General features: G+C 46.4%; 1 pseudogene; it reads right to left on the reverse strand.

The window, feature by feature from the left end:
• Window positions 1-5,841, reverse strand: part of LOC124027211 — a 37,296-nt pseudogene extending 31,455 nt beyond the window's left edge.
• Between the last annotated feature and the right edge of the window lie 5,989 nt (window positions 5,842-11,830).

Genomic DNA, 11,830 nt, shown 5'->3' on the forward strand with positions numbered 1-11,830 from the left:
CCCCCTTTACATTAGGTATCTACAGTACCCCCTTTACATTAGGTATCTACAGTACCCCCCTTTACATTAGGTATCTACAGTACCCCCCTTTACATTAGGTATCTACAGTACCCCCTTTACATTAGGTATCTACAGTACCCCCTTTACATTAGGTATCTACAGTACCCCCCTTTACATTAGGTATCTACAGTACCCCCTTTACATTAGGTATCTACAGTACCCCCTTTACATTAGGTATCTACAGTACCCCCCTTTACATTAGGTATCTACAGTACCCCCCTTTACATTAGGTATCTACAGTACCCCCCTTTACATTAGGTATCTACAGTACCCCCCTTTACATTAGGTATCTACAGTACCTCCCCTTTACATTAGGTATCTACAGTACCCCCTTTACATTAGGTATCTACAGTACCTCCCCTTTACATTAGGTATCTACAGTATCCCCCCCCTTTACATTAGGTATCTACAGTACCCCCCTTTACATTAGGTATCTACAGTACCCCCTTTACATTAGGTATCTACAGTACCCCCCTTTACATTAGGTATCTACAGTACCCCCTATACATTAGGTATCTACAGTACCCCCCTTTACATTAGGTATCTACAGTACCCCCTTTACATTAGGTATCTACAGTACCCCCCTTTACATTAGGTATCTACAGTACCCCCTTTACATTAGGTATCTACAGTACCCCCCTTTACATTAGGTATCTACAGTACCCCCTTTACATTAGGTATCTACAGTACCCCCCTTTACATTAGGTATCTGCAGTACCCCCTTTACATTAGGTATCTACAGTACCCCCTTTACATTAGGTATCTACAGTACCCCCTTTACATTAGGTATGTACAGTATCCCCCCTTTACATTAGGTATCTACAGTACCCCCCTTTACATTAGGTATCTACATCCCCCCCTTTACATTAGGTATCCACAGTACCCCCTTTACATTAGGTATCTACAGTACCTCCCTTTACATTAGGTATCTACACCCCCCCTTTACATTAGGTATCTACATCCCCCCTTTACATTAGGTATCTACAGTACCCCCTTTACATTAGGTATCTACATCCCCTCCCCTTTACATTAGGTATCTACAGTACCCCCTTTACATTAGGTATCTGCAGTACCCCTCTTTACATTAGGTATCTACAGTACCCCCCCTTTACATTAGGTATCTACAGTATCCCCCTTTACATTAGGTATCTACAGTACCCCTTTACATTAGGTATCTACAGTACACCCCCCTTTACATTAGGTATCTACAGTACCCCCCCTTTACATTAGGTATCTACAGTACACCCCCTCACCTTTACGTTAGCCGAGGTCAACATCAGGTCTCTCAGAGGGCCGTAGTGGTCAGAGGGGAACACATGGTCCTCAGTGTAAACTATGTTTAAACGAAGAGAACCCAACTCATCCACTTTCACCGGCTTCCCTCCGTTATCCCTGGGCTGCAGAAAGTACCTAGGGAGGAGGGGAGGATGGAGAGAGAGAGAGGAGGGGAGGATGGAGAGGGAGAGGAGGAGAGGATGGAGAGAGAGAGGAGAAGAGGAGGAGAGGATGGAGAGAGAGAGGAGGGGAGGATGGAGAGAGAGAGGAGGAGAGGAGGAGAGGATGGAGAGAGAGAAAGGAGGGGAGGATGGAGAGAGAGAGAGGAGGGGAGGATGGAGAGAGAGAGGAGGAGAGGAGGAGAGGATGGAGAGAGAGAGGAGGGGAGGATGGAGAGAGAGAGAGGAGGATGGAGAGTGAGAGGAGGAGGGGAGGATGGAGAGAGAGAGAGGAGGGGAGGATGGAGAGAGAGGAGGAGAGGATGGAGAGAGAGAGGAGAAGAGGAGGAGAGGATGGAGAGAGAGAGAGGAGGGGAGGATGGAGAGAGAGAGGAGGAGAGGATGGAGAGAGAGAAAGGAGGGGAGGATGGAGAGAGAGAGAGGAGGGGAGGATGGAGAGAGAGAGGAGGAGAGGAGGAGAGGATGGAGAGAGAGAGAGGAGGGGAGGATGGAGAGAGAGAGGAGGATGGAGAGTGAGAGGAGGAGGGGAGGATGGAGAGAGAGAGGAGGAGAGGAGGAGAGGATGGAGAGAGAGAAGAGGAGAGGAGGAGAGGATGGAGAGAGAGAGAGAGGAGGATGGAGAGAGAGATGAGGAGGAGAGGGTGGAGAGAGAGAGGAGGAGATGATGGAGAGAGAGGAGGATGGAGAGGAGTGGAGAAGAGGAGGAGAGGATGGAGAGAGAGAGAGGAGGGGAGGATGGAGAGAGAGAGAGAGGAGGATGGAGAGAGAGATGAGGAGGGGAGGATGGAGAGAGAGAGAGGAGGGGAGGATAGTGAGAGAGAGAAGAGGAGAGGAGGAGAGGATGGAGAGAGGGAGAGAGAGAGAGGAGGATGGAGAGAGAGATGAGGAGGGGATGATGGAGAGAGAGAGAGAGGCGGAGAGGATGGAGAGAGAGAGGAGGATGGAGAGTGAGAGGAGAAGAGGAGGAGAGGATGGAGAGAGAGAGAGGAGGGGAGGATGGAGAGAGAGAGAGAGAGGAGGATGGAGAGAGAGATGAGGAGGGGAGGATGGAGAGAGAGAGAGAGGAGGGGAGGATGGCGAGAGAGAGAGAGGAGGATGGAGAGAGAGATGAGGAGGGGAGGATGGAGAGAGAGAGAGAGGAGGGGAGGATGGCGAGAGAGAAGAGGAGAGGAGGAGAGGATGGAGAGAGAGGGAGAGAGAGAGAGAGAGGAGGATGGAGAGAGAGATGAGGAGGGGAGGATGGAGAGAGAGAGGAGGAGAGGAGGAAAGGATGGAGAGAGAGAGGAGGAGAGGAGGATGGAGAGAGAGAGGAGGATGGAGAGAGAGAGAGAGAGGATGGGAGGATGGAGAGAGATAGAGAGGAGGGGAGGATGGAGAGAGAGAGGAGGATGAAGAGAGAGAGAGGAGGTTGGAGAGAGAGAGAGGAGGGGAGGATGGAGAGAGAGAGAGAGGGGAGGATGGAGAGAGAGAGGAGGATGGAGAGAGAAAGGAGGAGAGAAGGGGAGGATGAGAGGATGAGAGAGAGAGGAGGATGGAGAGAGACAGAGAGAGAGGAGGATGAGAGAGAGAGAGAGAGAGAGAGAGAGAGAGGAAGATGGAGAGAAGGGGGAGGATGGGAGGATGGAGAGAAGGGGGAGGATGGAGAGAGAGATGATGGGAGGACGGAGAGAGAGGGGGAGAGGAGGATGGAGAGAGGAGGGAGGACGGAGAGAGAAAGAGAGAGAGAGGAAGGAAGGAGGGGAGGATGGAGAGAGAGGGAGAGAGAAAGGTAAGGAGTGAAAAAAGAGAGATACTGTCATGTCTCAACATGCGTTGTGGAACGAGACAGACAGACAGACAGACAGACAGACAGACAGACAGACAGACAGACAGACAGACAGACAGACAGACAGACAGACAGACAGACAGACAGACAGACAGACAGACAGACAGACAGACAGACAGACAGACAGACAGACAGACAGACAGACAGACAGACAGACATGTTGTCATGTCTCACCATGCGTCGTGGACCCCAGCCTGTCCCAGGGCCCTCAGAGGAACTCTGACCCCTCCCAGGAACTCATCCCCAAACTTCAGGTTACTGGCATTCCACAGGTCAACCCTGCATACAGAGAGATAGAGTCAGACTCACAACACACACACTCTCTATTTGTGTGTAGACCTGGCTCTGTGAAACACACACAGACACATAGACACACAGACTCACCTCAGAGCCAGCTTGTCAACACCCTCCTCCTCCACATCAAACTGTCTCTTGGTGTGACTAAGAGGTCGTGTCACCTGCAGGACAGAGACAGAGACAGAGACAGAGACAGAGTTACTTAGAGGCTACAAACTGTCTCTTGGTGTGACTAAGAGGTCGTGTCACCTCCAGGACAGAGACAGAGACAGAGTTACTTAGAGGCTACAAACTGTCTCTTGGTGTGACTAAGAGGTCGTGTCACCTGCAGGACAGAGACAGAGACAGAGACAGAGTTACTTAGAGGCTACAAACTGTCTCTTGGTGTGACTAAGAGGTTGTGTCACCTGCAGGACAGAGACAGAGACAGAGACAGAGACAGAGACAGAGACAGAGACAGACTTACATAGAGGAAACCACAGGTAGCCTAGTGGTTAGAGCGTTGGACTAGTAACCGTAAGGTTGCTGGATCGAATCCCCAAGCTGACAAGGTAAAAATATTTTGTTCTGCCTCTGAGCAAGGCAGTTAACCCACCGTTCCCTGATTAAGGCAGCCCCCCTGCACCTCTCTGATTCAGAGGGGTTAAATGCCCCCTCGCACCTCTCTGATTCAGAGGGCTTAAATGAGGAAGACACATTTCAGTTGAATACACCACAACAGAGAGGGGAAGCCAAAGGGTGTGGACACAAACTCCTTCAACCAAAACCCCAACCTGTAGTTAACCTAAAGTACAGTGCACATACTGAGGACTGAACAACTGAACAAGTAGTGTCCCTCAGTCAGAAGAAGGAAACGCTCTGTTTATCAGGCAAAATCATCTTCAAACAGATAGCACCAACCTCCCCTCACCTCCCCTCACCTCAAAGTAGACAGATCAAATCAAATCAAATTTTATTTGTCACATACACATGGTTAGCAGATGTTAATGCGAGTGTAGCGAAATGCTTGTATAGCATTTAGATAGCACCAACCTCCCCTCACCTCACAGTAGACAGATAGCACCAATCTCCCCTCACCTCAAAGTAGACAGATAGCACCAACCTCCCCTCACCTCACAGTAGACAGATAGCACCAACCTCCCCTCCCCTCACCTCACAGTAGACAGATAGCACCAACCTCCCCTCACCTCAAAGTAGACAGATAGCACCAACCTCCCCTCCCCTCACCTCACCTCAAAGTAGACAGATAGCACCAACCTCCTCTCACCTCAAAGTAGACAGATAGCACTAACCTCCCCTCCCCTCACCTCACAGTAGACAGATAGCACCAACCTCCCCTCCCCTCACCTCACAGTAGACAGATAGCACCAACCTCCTCTCACCTCAAAGTAGACAGATAGCACCAACCTCCCCTCACCTCAAAGTAGACAGATAGCACCAACCTCCCCTCCCCTCACCTCACAGTAGACAGATAGCACCAACCTCCTCTCACCTCACCTCACAGTAGACAGATAGCACCAACCTCCCTCCCCTCACCTCACAGTAGACAGATAGCACCAACCTCCTCTCACCTCAAAGTAGACAGATAGCACCAACCTCCCCTCACCTCAAAGTAGACAGATAGCACCAACCTCCCCTCCCTTCACCTCACAGTAGACAGATAGCACCAACCTCCTCTCACCTCATCTCACAGTAGACAGATAGCACCAACCTCCCCCCCTCACCTCACAGTAGACAGATAGCACCAACCTCCCTCACCTCACAGTAGACAGATAGCACCAACCTCCCCTCCCCTCACCTCACAGTAGACAGACAGCACCAACCTCCCCTCCTCTCAAAGTAGACAGACAGCACCAACCTCCCCTCCCCTCAAAGTAGACAGATAGCACCAACCTCCCCTCCCCTCACCTCACAGTAGACAGATAGCACCAACCTCCCCTCCCCTCACCTCACAGTAGACAGACAGCACCAACCTCCCCTCCCCTCATCTCACAGTAGACAGATAGCACCAATCTCCTCTCACCTCACAGTAGACAGATAGCACCAACCTCCCCTCACCTCACAGTAGACAGATAGCACCAACCTCCCCTCCCCTCACCTCACAGTAGACAGATAGCACCAACCGCCTCTCACCTCAAAGTAAAATGTCTCATCAAACTGGGGTTGTTGGTTTTCCTTTTCACCTTGGTCTTCTTAGCTTCTGATCTGTACAGAGAGAGGAGGGAGGAGAGAGCGGGAGAGCAAGAGGGAGGTGAAAGAGAGGGGGAGAGAGAGATGGGAAATTAGAGACAGAGAGAGAGAGAGAGAGAGAGAGAGAGAGAGAGAGAGAGGGAGGAGAGAGAGAGGGGGAGAGAGAGAGGAGAGAGAGAGGGAGAGAGAGGGGGGAGAGAGAGAGACAGAGAGAGAGAGAGACGGAGAGAGAGAGAGAAAGAGAGAGAGAGAGAGAGAGAGAGAGAGAGGAGAGAGAGAGAGAGAGAGAGAGAGAGAGAGAGAGAGGCAAGAGAGAGAGAGAGAGAGAGGCAAGAGAGAGAGAGAGAGAGAGAGAGAGAGAGAGAGAGAGAGAGAGAGAGAGAGAGAGGCAAGAGAGAGAGAGAGAGAGAGAGAGAGAGAGAGAGTTTGAGTTTTTATAAAACCTTTATTTTTTACTCAAGTGTTAACATAAAAACAAATGACACACTGCCCTTTCAGAAATGAAAAAACAAATGTAATTCCTAAATAAAAATAAATACATAACATATACATTCAACTTATTTCATCGGCAAAAAATAATTTCCCCTCCTCTACAAAACAAAGCGCTCTTTCGTAGGCCCACTTCTCCTCAAATAATAGGAGATCCTTTACAGCTGAAAAGAACTCAAAATCTACTTTTATTCTTGCTTTTACTAATCCTTTAAAAACACATCTTACATCCTGCCCATATCCCGTTTCTATCTTGTGTTTTCTACTCAGAAAAATTGACATCTTAGCTTGTCCCAAAATAAAATTTAACATTTGACATTTTCTTTTCTGTTGTTTACTATATTGAAACCCCAAAATAAAAACCGTGTTATTGAAAAATTCCCCTACAGCTTTAAACAAAGATTCCAGCATTTCCAATAGAGGTTTTATCCTCTCAAACTCCATAAAACAGTGAAAAATGGTTTCTCTTATATTACAAAAAGGACATCCATCTCTAACATCTGAATTAATAACAGATACAAAAGCATTAACTGCAATGATGCCATGTAAAACCCTCCATTGCATATCACCAGTACCCTTTTGTAACGGTGGTTTGTACAGTGCTCTCCATGCTGGCTTTACCTTGTCATCAATGCCCAATTTTACCCTCCATGGAGTGTCTTTTCTATTTTTCAATTTATCTTTATTCAACACCTTGACACACCCCCTATACAAGTCCTTCCCATTCACCTCATCCAAACCCACCTCCTCCAACCCTCTCAAATCCAGCAATAACGCCTTTCTTTCTGACTCTGGGATATTTGGTGTAATCCCTAGTCTTGGAAATGAGACGTCTTCATCTTGTACCTTCTTCTTGTGGCTACTAAGCATACCCCATTCTTCCGCTGACAGAGCCTTCCTACAGCTCCCCAGCATTTGTCCGACAATCCTTTCCGACCTCATCCCCAAATGTTCTGCCACCCGTCTTCCATCCATTAAGGCGGGCCCAGCTATGGCCATTAACTGTCTTAAGGTGATGATTTTCCCTTCACCAGAATCTTGGAGAAATGTGGAACAGCTGCAGTTGTACAATCCAGTCTTGCCCCATACACCAGAGGTTCCTCCAACAGCCAATGCACTGACTCCGCTGAAGTTCGTCTGGACACCTTCATTATGCTCCATACTCTGAGAAGTCCTCTGTAAAACGGAGGTACTCTCTCCCTAGAAATCTGGCTACTATCAACCAGAAATAAAGCCTTCTTTAAACCTAATCCTCCAACCCGTTGTAATATAAGACCTGCCACCCCTCTCCACACCACATTTTCCGGTCCATAAAGCAACCTTTGAATAAACTGAAACCGGAAAGCAGCAGCCCTACTAGCAAGATGTACAAGACCTTGTCCCCCCTCTTCTTTTGACAAATACAAAACACTTTGTGGAACCCAGTGATATTTATCCCAAAAGAAATCCACAATAATTGCCTGTATCTTAGCCAGAAGGCCAGATGGTGGTTCTAAAACTGACAACCGATGCCACAGTGCAGATGCAATCACATTGTTAACTATAATAGTGCGCCCCTATATGACATACGAGATAGTAACCAACGCCATCTCCTCATCCTCCCTTCCACCATTTCAACCACCCCACTCCAATTTTTTCCATAGTCCCCTCATCTCCTAGGTACACTCCAAGATACTTAAAACCTCCTTTACACCATTCTAGCCCCCTGGCAAAGCCATGATCCCTCCAGACCATTCTCCAATCTGTAACGCACAACTCTTTTCCCAATTTACCTTTGCAGAGGATATTCCCCTAAAACGATCAACAATTAGACTCAAGCTATCCACCTCCGCTGATTTTTCACTAGCACAACTACATCATCAGCATAGGCTGAGAGACGAATAGGAGGAATATCCTCTGAAAAGCACACCCCTGCAATGCGACTTCTAATGCTATTTAGTAGTGGCTCTATAGCAATGGCATATAACATTCCTGACATAGAACATCCCTGCCTAATACCTCTACACACTTTAAAAGGAGCACTCAAACCACCGTTAACTTTCAATACACTTTCAATGTCACCATATATCACCTTGATCATGGCAATAAAACCAGAGCTGAACCCAAACGCCTCAAGCGTGTGCCATAAGTATTGATGTTCAACTCGGTCAAATGCCTTTTCCTGATCAATTGAAATTAGACCAGCATCCAACCCAATATCCCTAGAGACGTCCAAAAATCACGAATCAGAGAAATGTTATCCCCTATCTGCCTGCCAGGAACACAGTAGGACTGATCCGTATGTATGATTTGCCCCATCACCTCCCTCAGCCTGTTGGACAAAGCTTTTGACAATATCTTATAATCAGTGCACAATAAAGCCACCGGCCTCCAGTTCTTCACCTCCCTTGGGTCACCCTTTTGGGCAGTAGGGTGAGGACAGCCCTTCTGCAGCTTATTGGTAGTAACCCTCCGGTTAAACTATCATTAGCTACTTCTAACCAATCCTCTCCCAACATAGCCCAAAAAGACTTAAAAAAGTCAACGGGAAGCCCATCAATGCCTGGTGCCCTTCCATTTTCCATGCCTTTTAATGCAGTGTATAAATCCTGCAAAGACAATGGTTGCTCAAGCTCAACCTGAACTTCTGCAGCCACCTTTGGGAGCCCATCAAAGAACTGCTGTGTCACTGTTTTGTCCTCTTTGTACTCACATTTGTAGAGCTCAGCATAGAACTCTACTGCCCTCTTTCTAATTTCACTAGGGCTAGTGAGCTCTTGTCCAACAGCTGATTTGAGACAATGAATAATTTTTCTTTGTCCATTCTTTTTCTCTAAACCAAAGAAAAATTTGGATGAGGCATCCATTTCAGATATTCCCTGAAATTTACTTCTCACCAGTGCCCCCTGTGCTCTGATACCCAGCAGGTCTGCCAATGCAGCTTTTCTCCTCTTGAGGGCCTGAGTATGGCCTCGATCTCCTGTGGTCTCAACCAATGTCATGAGTTCCACTATTTCAATCTCTAGGGCTTTCATTGATCTGGTGATATCTTTAGTGACATTCCTCGTGTATTGATTACAAAATTGTTGAATCTGGATTTTCCTATATCCCACCACTGTTGAATGGATACAAAACTGGCTTTTTGAGATCTCCATCTCTCCCAAAAAACTGAAACAGTTCCTGAAGTGAGCATCACTCAATAAAGTTATATTAAAATGCCAGTATGCGCTTTTGGGTTTTACATCGTTAATGAACACCACCTCTGTTATTAAACAATGATCAGAAAACCCCACTGGAGTTATCACACTTGATTTACAGACCTGAGATTGATGCTCAAAAACATAAAACCTATCTAACCTGGCCATAGAGATGATGTTCTCTCTCACATGCGCCCAGGTGTACTGCCTTGTTCCTCCATGTTGACTCCGCCAAATATCACACAATTCATTTGTTACAATGAGGCGTTTTAAAAACATCCTTGAGGCTATATGAGGTTCTTGGTGATTTCTATCTAAATCACTAACTGTGCAGTTAAAATCCCCAGCAATAAACAAATAATCTTCTTTGTTACATTTCTCAATGGTATTTGATAGTGTCTCTAAAAAACATACCCTCTCAACTGTCATCACTGGGGCATATACATTTATCAGACACATAGTGATGTTTTCATACCTTGCTCTAACTTTTAATAACCTCCCCTCAACTACCTCTTCAACCTCATATGACAACGGCAAAAACCCTTTTGAGAACAAAATAACCACACCCCCACTTTTTGAGTTTTTATGACTACACACCACTGTCCCCCCACTCCTGTTGCCACATAACTTCATTTTCCAAATTACTATGCGTTTCTTGTAAAAAAATTATGTCACTTCCCTTTCCCCTAATTAACTCATACACCATGGCTCTTTTTTTACATCTCTTGCCCCATTTACGTTTAAAGAAGAAATCTTAAAACTGCTCATGGATAAAAAAAATATACAGAGGACGATCCAGCCACCACATCTCTTTACAGAGTTAAGACTGCAACTGAACTCTTTCATTTTCTTTAGAATTTACATCACTTATCACTCTTGTGACCACTTTCTTGAGTCTAGCAATTTCAGGGCTTTTCAAACTTCCGCCTGTAATTTTTGACATCAGAAACTTTGCTGATTCAATAAACAATTCACGTTCAGGGAAAAAATCAGTTACATTGTAATCTTGCATATATTTCTTCCCTTTTGTCAACTTCAAAAATTGACGTATCCTCTCGATCCCATACCTCCCTTCCACCCCATTTATCTCACTATATTGTTGTGACGCGTCAGATGACTCACTCTCACTATCCTCCCCAGAAGAATACTCCACCATCTCTACACCTTGTTCATCTTCAATTGATTTATCAAACTCTACCTTTCTCTTAGAATTAGACCCTTCACCACCCCTTACATTCTTCCTTTTACTCCTCGGTATTTTGAAAACATCCGCTTCCTTTTCCGTTATTTCAATCTCCTCTTGACCTCCAATTTCATTTTCCAGCACCACCTCAGCGACGGCAGTCGCAATCTCGCCTACTGTTTCCCCTCCCTCTTTGTTCTGATCTACCACAATTGCCCCGTATCCACACTGTCTTCCTCTCCTGCTTTTCCAACCACATCTGCCCACCTTCTCTCTTCTCCTGTACCCTTAGCATGTTCATCCCTTCGCGGTGGTGCGTTAGTTGTACTCGCACTAAAACTACTACCAGGCTCAGCGCGCTCATTTTCGGGACAATTACGCACCAAATGCCCCTCTCTTCCACAGCCAAAGCATTTCATTGATTCAGTAGATGCAAAGAAGACATAATCAAATCCATCAATCTTAAAGCTAAACGCTAAATCCAGTTCATCTCCTTCCTTTTTTAAAATCATATGCACTTGTCTCCTATGAGACACGACATGTTTCAACAACGGAGATTTGCATCCAAAAGGAACTTTCTTTATTGTAGACACTATTTGACCATGGCGCGATAACTCTCGCCATAACACTTCATCTCTAACAAATGGTGGCACGTTAGAAAGCATGACTTTCTTCGCCGGATTCATAAGCGGAAATACCGACGTCTGTGTTTCTCTCAACACGACACCCATCTCAACTATTCTATTCACCTTTTCAATTGAATCTAAGAATATCACTACAGCGCTATTCATCCTTGAGGCTGATTTGATGCTATCATACCCAATGATAGCACCCACAGCCAAGCTACATTCTTCCACTGAACACCCTGTCGCAGCAGGAATCTTTACTCCATGCCTCCGACTAAGTTTTTCAAACTCTCCATTTCCACGAGTGGCCATAACAACCAGCCCCACCCGCTGGTTGTGCCCTCGCGAAACACCAACCTCAAAGATCCCACCACCCCTATACGTGCTTAGTGATAGTTTAAACAAGATACCCTTAAAACAACTAACCTAATCAATATATATATATACATACAACAACCCGATAGAGTGAAAAAGAAATTCCATTCGCTCTCACAATCACTCCTGCTTGACGACTCACTCCCAGCATGCAC

Source organism: Oncorhynchus gorbuscha, unplaced genomic scaffold (assembly GCF_021184085.1).
Source record: "Oncorhynchus gorbuscha isolate QuinsamMale2020 ecotype Even-year unplaced genomic scaffold, OgorEven_v1.0 Un_scaffold_2999, whole genome shotgun sequence".
NCBI lineage: Eukaryota > Metazoa > Chordata > Actinopteri > Salmoniformes > Salmonidae > Oncorhynchus > Oncorhynchus gorbuscha.